Here is a 15,713-nt window from a genome sequence, read left to right on the forward strand (position 1 = left end):
TGGAGCGTAGCTTTGGGGAGTACTTTTGGAGCGTACTTTTGGAGCGAACCTTTGGAGCGTACTTTTGGAGCGTACTTTTGGAGCGTAGCTTTGGGGAGTACTTTTGGAGCGTACTTTTGGAGCGTACTTTTGGAGCGTAGCTTTGGGGAGTACTTTTGGAGCGTACTTTTGGAGCGCACCTTTGGGGAGTACTTTTGGAGCGTACCTTTGGGGAGTACTTTTGGAGCGTACCTTTGGGGAGTACTTTTGGGGAGTACCTTTGGAGCGTACCTTTGGGGAGTACTTTTGGGGAGGACTTTTTGAGCGCACCTTTGGGGAGTACTTTTGGAGCGTACCTTTGGAGCGTACTTTTGGAGCGTACCTTTGGAGAGTACCTTTAGAGCGTACTTTTGGAGCGTACCTTTGGAGAGTACCTTTGGAGCGTACCTTTGGAGCGTACTTTTGGAGCGTACTTTTGGAGCGTACCTTTGGAGCGTACCTTTGGAGCGTACTTTTGGAGCGTACCTTTGGAGAGTACCTTTGGAGCGTAATTTGGAGCGTACTTTTGGAGCGTACCTTTGGAGCGTACTTTTGGAGCGTACCTTTGGAGCGTACTTTTGGAGCGTACCTTTGGAGCGTACCTTTGGAGCGTACTTTGGAGCGTACTTTTGGAGCGTACCTTTGGAGCGTACCTTTGGAGCGTACCTTTGGAGCGTACTTTGGAGCGTACCTTTGGAGCGTACCTTTGGAGCGTACCTTTGGAGCGTACTTTGGAGCGTACTTTTGGAGCGTACCTTTGGAGCGTACCTTTGGAGCGTACTTTTTGAGCGTACCTTTGGAGCGTACTTTTGGAGCGTAGCTTTGGAGCGTACCTTTGGAGCGTACTTTTGGAGCGTACCTTTGGAGCGTACCTTTGGAGCGTACCTTTGGAGCGTACTTTTGGAGCGTACTTTTGGAGCGTACCTTTGGAGCGTACCTTTGGAGAGTACCTTTGGAGCGTACTTTTGGCGTCATGAAAAAAGACGATCGCAAAGAAATGAGGACTAAAGACGGGACTGACATCGTAGCGGACGTTAAACCGGTGGAAAATATTACTTTCGGACTGAACTTAGAAACGGACAAACTTGAAAAGACTAATTTCATTTTTTCCTCTCTGGGCGACTTCTGTTGTGTTCGATCTAAAAAAACAAACTAAACAAAGAAAAGTTGGAACAATGAAGAAAAAAAAATAGTTATAGTTTATGCTTCTCTAGAGCTCAAAATGTGTGGTTCCACTTCATGATTTGCGTCTCGTATTTACTATTTACAGTAATTTTGTTGTTGTATTATCTTCGGTATGGATCATGTGACCGCACTTGTGTTCTTAATAAAATAAACAAAGAATAAAAAGGCATTAAAGGTGATATTCCGGGTGGAGCTTTTCTCTTTATTGGGGTTATAGCTTATATTTGCAGAGACAACTAATGATGAACCTTTGGGCCAATTTGTTGGTCGATCGTTTGCCAAGAGGTCTTTGGACCAAGGGCCGCATTGGGACCCCGGGCCATAGTTTACACGCCCTCGCTTGGACTTAAATATTAAAAAACTTAAAACTCTCAGCGCAATTGTGTCTAACGAACGAGAGGAGACGACGGCGTTCTCTCGATTTGCTAGAGACTTTCACTAAAAATCGCTGGTAAACTAGTGAATACTTGAAGTAATCTCGAGTCGTGAGAATACATATGAAAAAATAAAAAGTACACGAGCAAGGCCAGTGTGGGTCCGGTTGTTTTGTAAGAATACAGACTCCTCCGTGTATCTGGAGCAAACAAACCATTCATTTTAATGTAGAAGAGCGGCTCCACCAGAGTAAACACAGACTTGTATTTTGTGTAGACCTTTAGTCGTTCGGTCACTGAATCGTCCGATGTTTTCCAGGTCATTCGTTTCCAGCCGTTTTTAAGGATTATATCCACAACGGCAGAAAGGAGTGCGACGTCTTGAGAGTCGGGAGTGAATTACGAGATCATTCTGGGGTTTTTCTCGATAATCACGCCGTTTACGAGCAATTTTCTGCGTGAAACCCTGTAATCTTGTGCGCTTTAACGCTTAATTGTTTTGAGATCTCTCACCAAACCAGAGATCGTGCCAAAAACAGATACGAACGCACGGAAAATAGATGACAAAATTGGTGAACATGTCCACGACTGTTAAACGCCGGCGTGTGCGCTACGTGCTAACGCGATGCTAGCGCCGCCTGCTGCGTTTTAACAACAGCAGAACAATCCGTTTGCTGACGCTTTGTCCGCAAAAATCCAGGTTGAAATGTTCGTATCGTGACAGTTGTCGAGAGGCGAGTGCGCTAATGGTAACAACGCGGTAACGACGCGGTAACACAGTAACGACACGATGACACGATAACAATAAAAACACGGTAAAAACACAATAACACGTAACAACACGGTAACACTGTGATGACACGATAAAAACACGATAACACATTAAAAACATAACACGGTAACAACACGGTGACAACACAATAACACTTACAACACGGTAACAACACGGTAACACTAATAAAAACACGGTAACACAACACGATAACACGGTAACAACACGATAACACTTACAACACGGTAACAACACGATAACACGGTAACACAGAAACAACACGATAACACTTACAACACAATAACACGGTAACAGCACGATAACATGGTAACAACACGGTAACAACACGATAACACGGTAACAACACGATAACACGGTAACAACACGGTAACAACACGATAACAACACAGAAACAACACGATAACACTTACAACACAATAACACGGTAACAGCACGATAACATGGTAACAACACGGTAACACGGTAATGACACGGTGACGACACAGTGACGACAAGGTAACGACAAAACACATAGGTAGTTAGACGATAGAAACGTTTAATGCCTCGCGGTGGAACATTCCGGGCAAAGCGGCGACATCTCCCGTCGCCGACTTTTCCCTGCCACGAAGAAAGTCAAACTGATCTGGACTGTTGACGTTTTTACCTGCGACTTTAATGCACATTTTCTTTGTTTTTGTGGCATCCGTGTAAATAAACCACTCTCGTCTCCTTTTTATCCCACTGCTGTGTTTGTACTTTGCCCTGGCGACGCCGGAATGTCCCACAGAGCGCGGCGGATAAAGGTCATCTCCCAGACGCACGCTCAACACCGGCGACCGAAACAAAGACGGCGAATTATCTTCCAATCGCACGCGCCTCCAACAGGTCGTACGAGTCTGATCCTTCTCTGAGTGAAAAGAAATCCTCTTCCTCGCGGCGGCGGCGGATGAACCGGGACTAGGCTGGTTCAAGGACGCGGCGGAGACTCTGGTTTCCGTCGGGAACTGACCGCGGCGTCGGCGTGTCAAGGGCGACGCTGGGTGTTTGGCGGGATTTGGGGCTTTGTTGAAACGCGCGGCTTCCGTTTCTCAAACTCGGTTGGCGTCACCGTGTTTTGTTGCGAGTGACGTCGTCCGCAAAAGACTTCCGGCGGTGGATTTCACAGACCGCGTCGTTGAGGTTCGTCAATAGCTAACGGGAACGCCAATTTAAACGGTCGATTGTCAGATATGGCACGCGGCAGTCGTTTCGGTAATAAACTGTCGACTCGGAAACAAATCTAATTCAAATCAAAAAATCCAGGCGAAAATGACATGTTCTTATCTTTTAGAAGCAGAAGAAAACCTTTGTGAGTTTATTCCTTGTTCATCATAAATAATGTAAATGTTTCATGGGATGTGCAAACTTTAAACGTTTAACACATTAATATTTAACGTGGGGAAATGTGTTGCTATAAAATGTTATATTTAATGTGTATCAATAAAGTAAATTGCATTAAATACATGGTGTTGTGACTTATGGGAGAACTGAAAATGATTCTAAAGGTCAGTTTGAGGACTTCAGATCGTTCAAAAGAATATTTAGTTCTGAATCGTTAATTACAAGAACAGGGTTATGCAAATGGAGGTCTGCGGGCCAAACTCGGCCGACTACGCAATACGGTCCGGCCCATCATGGTCTAGTCTCGGTTCAGATCCTGGTCTAGTCTCGGTTCAGATCCTGGTCTAGTCTCGGTTCAGTTCCTGGTCTAGTCTCGGTTCAGATCCTGGTCTAGTCTCGGTTCAGATCCTGGTCTAGTCTCGGTTCAGATCCTGGTCTAGTCTCGGTTCATATCCTGGTCTAGTTCAGATCCTGGTCTAGTCTTGGTTCAGATCCTGGTCTGGTCTCGGTTCAGATCCTGGTCTGGTCTCGGTTCAGATCCTGGTCTGGTCTCGGTTCAGATCCTGGTCTAGTCTCGGTTCAGATCCTGGTCTAGTCTCGGTTCAGATCCTGATCTAGTCTCGGTTCAGATCCTGATCTAGTCTCGGTTCAGATCCTGGTCTAGTCTCGGTTCAGATCCTGATCTGGTCTCGGTTCAGATCCTGGTCTAGTCTCGGTTCAGATCCTGATCTGGTCTCGGTTCAGATCCTGGTCTAGTCTCGGTTCAGATCCTGGTCTAGTCTCGGTTCAGATCCTGATCTAGTCTCGGTTCAGATCCTGATCTGGTCTCGGTTCAGATCCTGGTCTAGTCTCGGTTCAGATCCTGATCTGGTCTCGGTTCAGATCCTGGTCTAGTCTCGGTTCAGATCCTGATCTGGTCTCGGTTCAGATCCTGGTCTAGTCTCGGTTCAGATCCTGATCTGGTCTCGGTTCAGATCCTGGTCTAGTCTCGGTTCAGATCCTGATCTGGTCTCGGTTCAGATCCTGGTCTAGTCTCGGTTCAGATCCTGATCTGGTCTCGGTTCAGATCCTGGTCCTGTTCAACATGTGGTTTGAGCCTGATTCGACCGTCAATACGTTTAGTCTTGGTTCAGGACTAGGTCTAGTTCTAAGTCTGGTTTTTGATTGACACTGGGTCTTTGCTCTGTTTTAATGTGACGGAGAAATAGTTTTATGTTTTATTCACTTCAGTGAAACAATAGGTTTCTCATGAATAGTACCATGAGCTGTTATGATACCGTTGTGGTGCAGTTTGGTGGCCCCGGCCACCCGCGCGATGGCCCCGGCTCACCACACTATGGCTCCGCCCCCTTGATGGCTCTCCCTGTGCACTCTGGGACGACGTGACTCAAAGGTCTTTATTCTGCATGAAGACAAACAGCCGGCGCGTGTCCTGCAGTACCGTCGCTCTCCACTGAAGCACTGCATTGTGGGACTGCGGGCTCGACGGGAGAGAGTCTTCGTTGATTGGATATTCTCTGAGCTGAATACCTCGTCAGCGTCCAATCAGGCTCATTAGCCGCGCCTCCAGCTGTGAAAGCGCAGAGGCCCCTCGGGGTTTAAGACAAGACGAGGAGCGGGGCGTCGGCCATGGTTTAATGTTCAGGACTTTCATTTTCGATGGAATCAAAAGTGAGTCATATTTTATCAGGTTTTTAGACTTTGAAATGACAAATATGATGTATTATTTGTATTGTTACTGTCCTTTAAACATTATCTTGAGGCTGCTCATGTTTTAGAACAAAAAAAACTAAATGAACATCTGTATCTCATCCCAGGTTAATAAACAATTAACGTTTCCTGGGAGATACTTGGAAGCAGTTAAACTGAACGTGATTAGATTCACGATCAGAACGACACAAAGAGTCTGGAGATGATTTATGGACTTGAAAAACAGCACAGACACAAGACGGTAAAAAGCAGATAAACATTTGTCACGCAACTCTGACTCTATCTTGTGCTAAAGCGCCGTATTTCCACTGATGCGAACGTATATGTTGAGCCCATATGATCAGCTTAACAAAGCTAGCAAAGCACATTAGCAACAGCTCTTTCCCGTTTATGGCCGTGCGGCATTCGCTTTGTCAAGAGCCACAATATGATATTTCCAGGTCATAATGCGTCTAACATTAGCATTAGCATGACATAAAGAGAGGTTCAAACGTGGCGTAGAGACTTTGCAGAGAAGTCAAAGAAATGAGGCAAAACTGTTCCTGTTTACGTTAGCTTTAGCCACGCCTCAAAATGTCTTCTTAAAAGGCGCAATGGACGATTTTTCGGCGATTTGAGAACGCAGGCGGAAGTGCGCATGCCACTCCCCCGTGCGGACTGATACAACACACACGTGCGTTTGTTTATTTGTGCGACAGATCGCATCTCATCTCTCGTCTCCTGTAGATTTCAGTCTACTTCTGCGTCAGCTCGAACTGTCTTTCTCCGTCTTCATTTTGCCCCGTACACTGAGGGAACTATATTATGATAGATCCATGCGCTTAGACACGCGGACATGTGGGACGATCCGCACGCGGCTGCAGGTGAACGATAGGTGCGTTTTATGATTGATACGTGGCAGGACTAATCGGCCGTCCACGCCACGAGGAAATAAGACTCAGATTCATGCCAAAAAAATCGTCCATTCAACCTTTAAATACTTATTAGAAGGGCATCAAATATTAGTTCGAACTTTTAAAATTTAGGCTACTACATCGTCTTCAGAGATGATATATGTTAATGATGGGTTTTTACAAGTTTCAAATTCTGACTATTTGTTGTATTTGTACCTGTTGGACGTATACATTATAGTTTTACTCAATCGAGCAGGTATTTGTGGAGAAAACGTTGAAAAATGTGTAGGAAAATTACAGGAAGTGACATCACACCAGGGACAGGAAGTGACATCAAACCAGGTCCAAAGTTTGTGCAGAATTTACACAAAACAAACAACTTTGACTCTCTAAACATGAATTCAACAAAATAAAGTCGCTCTCATACATTTTTATTCTTCAACTACAAAAAATTGTGACATTACATGAGTTTTGGCCCAGTGTTTGCTGGGTAATTTCCTAATATGTCATAAATCACAAACAGGAAGTGAAATTATAAACCTAAAAAATAAGGTATTCTGGGATATATTTTAAAATAATTTAAAATACATTTTTAAATATATAAAACTTAACTGCATTTGAGTTCAATGAGTCGTCCAACCTGCAGGGGGTGCTTTAAGTGACTTTTTACCACTTTGACCAACGTACACTTGTTATACCTCTTTAAAAACCTTAGATCCTGCACTAATCTGTCGTTCGATTTGTTTTTCAATTACCATAAGTCACAATGTGTGCGCACGCAAAGAAGCGCCAGCATCACTTAGCGACGCCGGCTGCTGCTGTGGTAAAACACAAGCTCTGGGCCACTGGACAATGTGAACTCACTGGACAACGTCAACTCACTGGACAACGTCAACTCACTGGACAATGTGAACTCACTGGACAACGTGAACTCACTGGACAATGTGAACTCACTGGACAACGTCAACTCACTGGACTACGTCAACTCACTGGACAACGTCAACTCACTGGACAATGTGAACTCACTGGACAATGTGAACTCACTGGACAACGTCAACTCACTGGACTACGTCAACTCACTGGACTACGTCAACTCACTGGACTACGTCAACTAACTGGACTACGTGAACTCACTGGACTACGTGAACTCACTGGACTACGTGAACTCACTATACAACGTCAATTCACTGGACAATGTGAACTCACTGGACAATGTGAACTCACTGGACAACGTCAACTCACTGGACAATGTGAACTCACTGGACAACGTCAACTCACTGGACAACGTCAACTCACTGGACAATGTGAACTCACTGGACAATGTGAACTCACTGGACAACGTGAACTCACTGGACAATGTGAACTCACTGGACAACGTCAACTCACTGGACAATGTGAACTCACTGGACAACGTCAACTCACTGGACAATGTGAACTCACTGGACAACGTCAACTCACTGGACAACGTCAACTCACTGGACAACGTCAACTCAACTCACTGGACAGTATGAACTCACTGGACAATGTGAACTCACTGGACAATGTGAACTCACTGGAAAACGTCAACTCACTGGACAGCGTGAACTCACTGGACAACGTCAACTCACTGGACTACGTCAACTCACTGGACTACGTGAACTCACTGGACAACGTGAACTCACTGGACAACGTGAACTCACTGGACTACGTGAACTCACTGGACTACGTGAACTCACTGGACTACGTGAACTCACTGGACAACGTCAACTGACTGGACAACGTCAACTGACTGGACAACGTCAACTCAACTCACTGGACAACGTAAACTCACTGGACAACGTTAACCCACTGGACAACATCAACTCACTGGACAACGTCAATTCAACTCACTGGACAACGTCAACTCAACTCACTGGACAACGTCAACTCAACTCACTGGACAACGTCAACTCAACTCACTGGACAACGTCAACTCAACTCACTGGACAACGTCAACTCACTGGACAATGTCAACTCAACTCACTGGACAACGTCAACTCACTGGACAACGTCAACTCACTGGACAACGTCAACTCAACTCACTGGACAATGTCAACTCAACTCACTGGACAACGTCAACTCACTGGACAATGTCAACTCAACCCACTGGACAACGTCAACTCACTGGACAATGTCAACTCAACTCACTGGACAGTGTGAACTCACTGGACAACGTGAACTCACTGGACAGTGTGAACTCACTGGACAGTGTGAAATCACTGGACAGTGTGGACTCACTGGACAACGTGAACTCACTGGACAACGTCAACCCACTGGACAACGTCAACTCACTGGACAATGTCAACTCAACTCACTGGACAATGTCAACTCACTGGACAACGTCAACTCACTGGACAACGTCAACTCACTGGACAACGTCAACTCACTGGACAACGTCAACTCAACTCACTGGACAACGTCAACTCAACTCACTGGACAACGTCAACTCAACTCACTGGACAACGTCAACTCATTGGACAATGTCAACTCAACTCACTGGACAACGTCAACTCACTGGACAACGTCAACTCACTGGACAACGTCAACTCAACTCACTGGACAATGTCAACTCAACTCACTGGACAACGTCAACTCACTGGACAACGTCAACTCACTGGACAACGTCAACTCACTGGACAACGTCAACTCACTGGACAACGTCAACTCAACTCACTGGACAACGTCAACTCAACTCACTGGACAACGTAAACTCAACTCACTGGACAACGTAAACTCAACTCACTGGACAACGTAAACCCACTGGACAACGTCAACCCACTGGACAACGTCAACTCACTGGACAATGTCAACTCAACTCACTGGACAGTGTGAACTCAACTCACTGGACAACGTCAACTCACTGGACAATGTCAACTCAACCCACTGGACAACGTCAACTCACTGGACAATGTCAACTCAACTCACTGGACAGTGTGAACTCACTGGACAACGTGAACTCACTGGACAGTGTGAACTCACTGGACAACGTGAACTCAACTCACTGGACAGTGTGAACTCACTGGACAACGTGAACTCAACTCACTGGACAGTGTGAACTCACTGGACAACGTGAACTCACTGGACAGTGTGAACTCACTGGACAGTGTGGACTCACTGGACAACGTGAACTCACTGGACAGTGTGAACTCACTGGACAGTGTGGACTCACTGGACAGTGTGAACTCACTGGACAGTGTGGACTCACTGGACAGTGTGAACTCACTGGACAGTGTGAACTCTGCCCAAAGAGACGAGAGAACCACTCGATAATCCTGCTGAAAAATGCAAGTTTGACGTGTTTAGGAGGAAAGAAGTGGAAGCGACAGCTGCGTTTTTCTGCTCAGTGAAGTCAGAAATGGGACAAAAACAACAGGCTACAGTTATTAATACACTAGGTCTAGTCACCCTCACAGCTCCCTCTTACACAGTCTGCGGCTCGGGACGGCGCCCAACGTTTGATCTGCACCGTCAGATATAAACCCACTATTTACAGGCGTCGTAAACGGAACGGGCCAGTCGCGCAGAAAAGGAAACACATCTCGAGAGTGAGAGGCTCGAGGGGAGAAAAGGGAGAAATATGTGCAGGAGTAAGTGGTGAGAAATGAGAAGTGCCAAACGTGAACGCCAGAAGCTGCTCGGGCGATGAACAGGACGAGTGTGGAATCAATAATGGCAGACGAAACAGGAAAGCTCATCGTTACACGCCGCGACTCGCTCTCCGAGATGAATGAGACGCCGAGACTTAACGTCACCGTGACAACCTGTGTCTGAGGATGAGGCGCCTGAAAAGCACATCCAGATAGTATTGTGCTTTTGCCTGAAAAGTTGGGACAGTTCCACACGGGCCACAGATGTAATGGTTGAAACTAATTCAAGTTTAAGATTAATTGCAGCTAATTATGGTTGATTTAGTGATTGAATATTTGTTTTTGTGTGAGACTGTACACGGACTCCAAAGCTTGCCTGGTGCTGAGAGTTCATTTAGACAAAAAAAAAAAAAAAAACATTGATATGCTTATTTGTTTAACTAAAATCACATTTGGACTTAATTTGAAAATTTGAAAATTTTAAAAATTGACACACTTTGGACAAAATGGGACTTATTATTGGACTTTCTCTTCTTGACGTCTTCTAGCTTTCTTTCTTGTTAAAATTGTATTTTTAAATTTTGTTTGTTCTCTTTGGTCTTGTCCTGTTTCTTATTTTTGTTGTTCCATGTTTTTAAATGGATAAAAACATGTATTAAAAACATGGAGCTCGTCTCCATTTGTCCCTTTTATTCATTTATGTTTGGTTTGTATTAGTTGACAAAAATATCTACTCTAAATTATAGTTTTAGTTCACGAAAATACACACCATTTTAGTCAAAGTTTTAGTCTTTACGATTTATTTTTATTTGTTTTTTTAGTTTTCCTCAGCAAAAATATATCATTGGCACAAACCATGACGACAATATTTTAGTGGACGAGATAAAACTGGAGAGAAGACGTTTCATTTGACTCAGAAAGAGCAGAAATCACATCAAAAAGGAAACTTTTCACGACTTGGCTCTCTACGACCTCGAGCGCTGTCGTTTTAGCGAGATTTATTCAAAACCTCACATTCCCGGGCAATAAATCAGGATCAAAATACTTTATTGATCTTCAAAGGGAATTATTCAGTTGCTGCAGCGCCAATAAATATCCAAGACACAATAAAAACCCAGAACCAATCACATAAAAGCTGCAATAAAAGAGCGACTGGGACGATCACTCAGTCTCCGCCCCTCTCATAATAAAGCTCACAATGTACTTTTCACTGCCATATTAAATCATTTGTTGCCTGGTTGTGTAAACATTCAGGGCTAATCGCTCGTCTAGTCCCACTTTCACTCATTAGTCGAGCTGCGATGATTGTGATTAGTGTGTTACCATAACGACGGCTGAATCAGTGTCATACTTCCATCATCATAATGTTTCTCTGGACTTCAAACGAAACGCCTTCAGAACAAAGACCACGGCGTTTTTCAGCAAAAGTGTCAAAAAAGGATAAACGATGATGTCTGGGCCGTGTGATGTCACCGGTGAGAGATCGTCGTAGGCTTTTGGGACGGTGAGAAATGTGGTTGTGCCGATTTTATAACTAATAAAGAGAAAAGACGTGAAGAATTTAAAATGAGTCCCGACAATCCACGATTAATCACACTCGAAACGGGATTAATCATGATCATAGCGAACTTTCAAAATGTCATTATAAGAAAAGATAGCCTGTATTTGTCCACAAAATGGGGAAATTTCAGTGTTGCAACGCAAATGGATACAGAAGTAGAAGAACAGATGACTTACAGGAAGCTTTAAAAAAACACTCTTAATAGAAAAACTCTTATAAACAAAAACTCTTAAAGACAAAAACCTCTCATATTCTTAATACATATTGCAATGTCTATTTATACGTATTTACGCATATTCTATTTATAAAATGAAAACAAAATTTAAAAAATCTATAGAAATGATTGCGTTAGGCCATGATTTGTTTTATTATTTCTTTAGTTATTTAAAAAAAAAAAAATAGTTGTCTGTTGCTTTTATTTTGCGCCTGATCTGTCTGTCGTGTTAAGTTTTTTTTTTTACTAAGTTCTTTAATTAAAGGCGGTATGGACGATTTTTCGGCGATTTGAGAACGCAGGCGGAAGTGCGCATGCGCACTCCCCCGTGTGGACTGATACAACACACACGTGCGTTTGTTTATTAGCGCGATGGATCGCATTGCATCTCTCGTCTCCCGTAGATTTCTGTCCACTTCTGTGTCAGCTCGAACTGTCTTTCTCCGTCTTCATTTTGCCCCGTACACTGAGGGAACTATATTATGATAGATCCATGCGCTTAGGCACGCGGAAACGTGGGTACGAGCCTGACGCGGCTGTAGGTGAGCGGTAGGTGCGTTTTATGATTGATACGTGGCAGGACAAATGATTTATCCACGCCACGAGGAAATATGATAAAAAATTTGTTGAAATAAATTGTCCATACCACCTTTAAAATAAAAAAGAAAAACATAAAAAAAAAAAATAATAATAATAATAACCTTAAAGAGAGTGAGAGTTGAAGAAAACTTATATTTTCTATGATTAATCGTGAGTCGACTTTGATCGCCCTTAAAATATAACTTAAACGGCACAAATCACATCACCGTACAAATATTACAAACGCCACCGCTACGTCGCTTTAGCTCGATCAACAACTGCACCGTTAGCGCGAATATCGCTCTCTCTTTTACGTTGTGACGAAAATAACTCTGCAATAACTCATTAGTGGGGTCCTATTCCACCTTTCCGAACGGGCAAAGGCAGACGCGTGGACCGAATAATAGAATACACATGTTTTTTGAAACATCTCCATCTCTGAATATTTCCAAATCGCGCGTCGCAGCTCGTTTCTCGTTAGCGCGAAAAGCTGGTGCGAGATTGGAAAGGCAGCGTCGACTTTGTCCTGGGAAGACCCCGGCGTGTTCTTGTTCCCTCCCCCACACACGCTTTGCCAACTCCCTCCCGCGCATCCGTGGAAAATGGATTCACGTTTACCCGACGCCGTCTACACTTCTGTAAACTCGTTCCCACTCGGAGCCTCGCGTTCGGGTTTCGGGGGCCGGCGGTTCCTCTCGGCACTCCGTAAATCCGAGGTTTATGTAAGGGCCGTAAAAAGACAAGTGTGTAAACACACCAGGATCGGCAAACACAGAGGCGTCAGGCGCAGGAGTGCGGCGGGCGCGCATAATCAGAGGTCTGACCCGCGACCGGCGCGCGGCGTTGCCTTTGTGTCCGCCCATAAAACAAGTTTATAGTTGGCGGTGATAAAAGGGATAAAACTGGGAATACTTTTGTCGGCGCAGGTGCTTTTTTTTTTTTTTTTTTAGGTCAGAATAAGCCGAGCATTTTGACGTGAGCGATTGTTTAAAAGCGGGAAAAATCTGCCAAAAAATTGCTTGTTTTATTTCAAAATGCCACTTAACACACTATGAATACTACGGATACTGTTGATTTATGTTTTCAAATATCTGGTGATACTGTTCATGGGTCGGAAGTGAAGTGACGCACTCTGCTGCCATCTAGAGGACGAAAGCGGCACGCTCACTTTGGGCCTTGCCAACAAAACGTCTCAGAACAAAGGATTCTTTCTCTTCTGTCACGCCCACAAAGAGCCCGTTTGTCCAGTGTGACTGTGGTCAGGAGGGACCAGTGGACTTACAGAGGCCACTGGCAGCTGATGCTAACGCTAGCTTACATGTTATTGTGTGGCTATGCTAATAAACGTTAGCCGACTTGCAGACAGTATATAACATCTGTCTTCTTCAAGTATCAACGTGCTTCATTTTCAGCTTTCTTAAATAAATTAAGAAAGTATTTCTCAACTGGACCAAAATGTTCTAAAAGAACCTGCAAATATAACGTAGTTTTGTATCAATATTTGGTCTCTTAACTACTTAACGAGACGTTACAAAGACGTTTTGCCCTGGCATTACATCCCATCTCACCGATGGGCGTGACCGACAGGCGGATTAACCAATCAGAAAAGGCCACGGTCCGCTCTCGTCTCAACAAACAAACAAACAAATACGGTGGTTTACGGGTAAATAAAGAGTAAAAATAACACGAAATCGACGAGCGGCGCACAAACCTCTGTAGATCTGAGGTCAAAGTAAAAACGACATAATGTACCTTTACAAAATGGTAAAACGCAACATTAAAATGTGATTAAACGCTCAGCTTAACTCAAAGGTGCATTACGTAACTTTTCCCTGGTAAAAATCAAGAGCAACAATAAATAAAGAGCAGAATTAAACATTTAAATTGTTTGCGAGTATGATTTAAGTCATTTGTGTTCTTATTCTTACCTCCAGAGCAGAAATTTCAACGTATTAAAAAGAAATGGCAAAACGGTGCAAAGAAAAGATCCAACCCCCAAACAGCAGCGCCTCAGGTCAATGTGGTAATTATCCCGACGGCCTAATTACATGTAACGATCTCCTAACCCATGCTGGAGACTTCACACTGTTGAGTAAAGTCGTTTTAAACGTTCTAAAGACAAAAAACAAACTAAATGTCATTTACAGACATTTTGTTTTGAGCCAAATTCTGCTCACTGACTGTAAAGAGCAGCATGAAACAGTTTGTTAGTGTCAATTAAAGGTCATTTATGCTAATTATTCAACCCTCTACAGCTGAAGCGTAAAGAGAGCCCCAAAAAATAACAAAAAGTTTCTTGTTAATGCAAAGAAAAAACACAAAAAACACATTTCCATCTTTAGTCCAAAGAGTAATTATGGTGACATGCCAGGAATACTCCACAGCGTGGCATTAAACTTCGTCATGGAGACAAGCGGGAGACGCCACCAGGACGAGTTACGGGTCAGTTCTGCGGCGGGGCGAGCCGGATCAATGAGAGAACACACGTTTTTCCAGCCGTTTCGGAGCAATAAAGTAAAAAACACTCGTACTTGAAAAATTGCACGATAGTCACGTTTAATGCCGCACTGCGAAACATTCTGGGCAAAGCCATGATCTGCGCTGAGGAGGGCAAGCGGCGCCCCCTGGAGTGATGACCAAAACGCTACAAGACGGAGCGGTTTCAGCATCAGACACGGCATCTCAAAAAAAGGAAAATAATAAAGTTTCTCTGGCGTGGAGTTTCTCTCTCGTCGTCAGAGCAAACGTCTCATCAACAATGTCAAAACAAAACAACAACAGAAGAAGAAGAAGCTCGGCAGCCGCCTGGAAAAGCCATTCATCAAGACACAAAATCCATCTTACAAATACAAGGCTTTACTATAGTTCTACAGAGCGCTTTCTTTTGTTTTTAATGTAAATCGGTTGGAAAAGGTGTCGTTTCTGAGCGTATCAAAGGCATTTAAATAAGGGCTAACGACGTAGCTTCCACGGCTAACGACAAAACATGATTTAAAGTCAAGGAAAAGGCTGAAATTAACAGAAAAAGTTCTATAAACGTGTGTTAAAGAATCGATACCGGCCGCTGCTCTAAGCATTTCTCTGCCTATCGGAATTGCCGACAAGATTACGGACTCACGACGTGCTAACTTTGTGCTAACTCTAGCGTTCACTCATTTGATGACTGAAGACCGCTATGATCGTCTAAAGAGGCGATGCAAATATAAGAAGAGTTTCTCCTCCCGCGGCGTAACGTTTCAGCGTTTGTGTAGTGTCTCATGTGCGACTGAACACGGCCCTTTAATGCGGTTCACCTCGGTGCGAAAGGGTTTAGGGGCGTGACCGAGGATCAATCGTTTGTCCAGCGGAGTCACGATGTCAAACGTGACCGTGACGATTATCGTGAGAAAAAAGTCAAGTTTTTTCACGATTATTACCGAGAC

At 44.1% G+C, this 15,713-nt stretch overlaps 1 protein-coding gene across 1 annotated transcript in view; it reads right to left on the reverse strand.

Moving 5' to 3' along the window:
- The window catches only part of lig1 (ligase I, DNA, ATP-dependent), a 125,897-nt gene that overhangs the window by 18,551 nt on the left and 91,633 nt on the right, over positions 1-15,713 (reverse strand). The gene's annotated exons all lie outside the window — the stretch shown is intronic.

This window comes from Eucyclogobius newberryi, unplaced genomic scaffold, assembly GCF_026437365.1.
Source record: "Eucyclogobius newberryi isolate DKJ021-1_F unplaced genomic scaffold, fEucNew1.0.hap1 SCAF_12, whole genome shotgun sequence".
Classification (NCBI taxonomy): domain Eukaryota; kingdom Metazoa; phylum Chordata; class Actinopteri; order Gobiiformes; family Gobiidae; genus Eucyclogobius; species Eucyclogobius newberryi.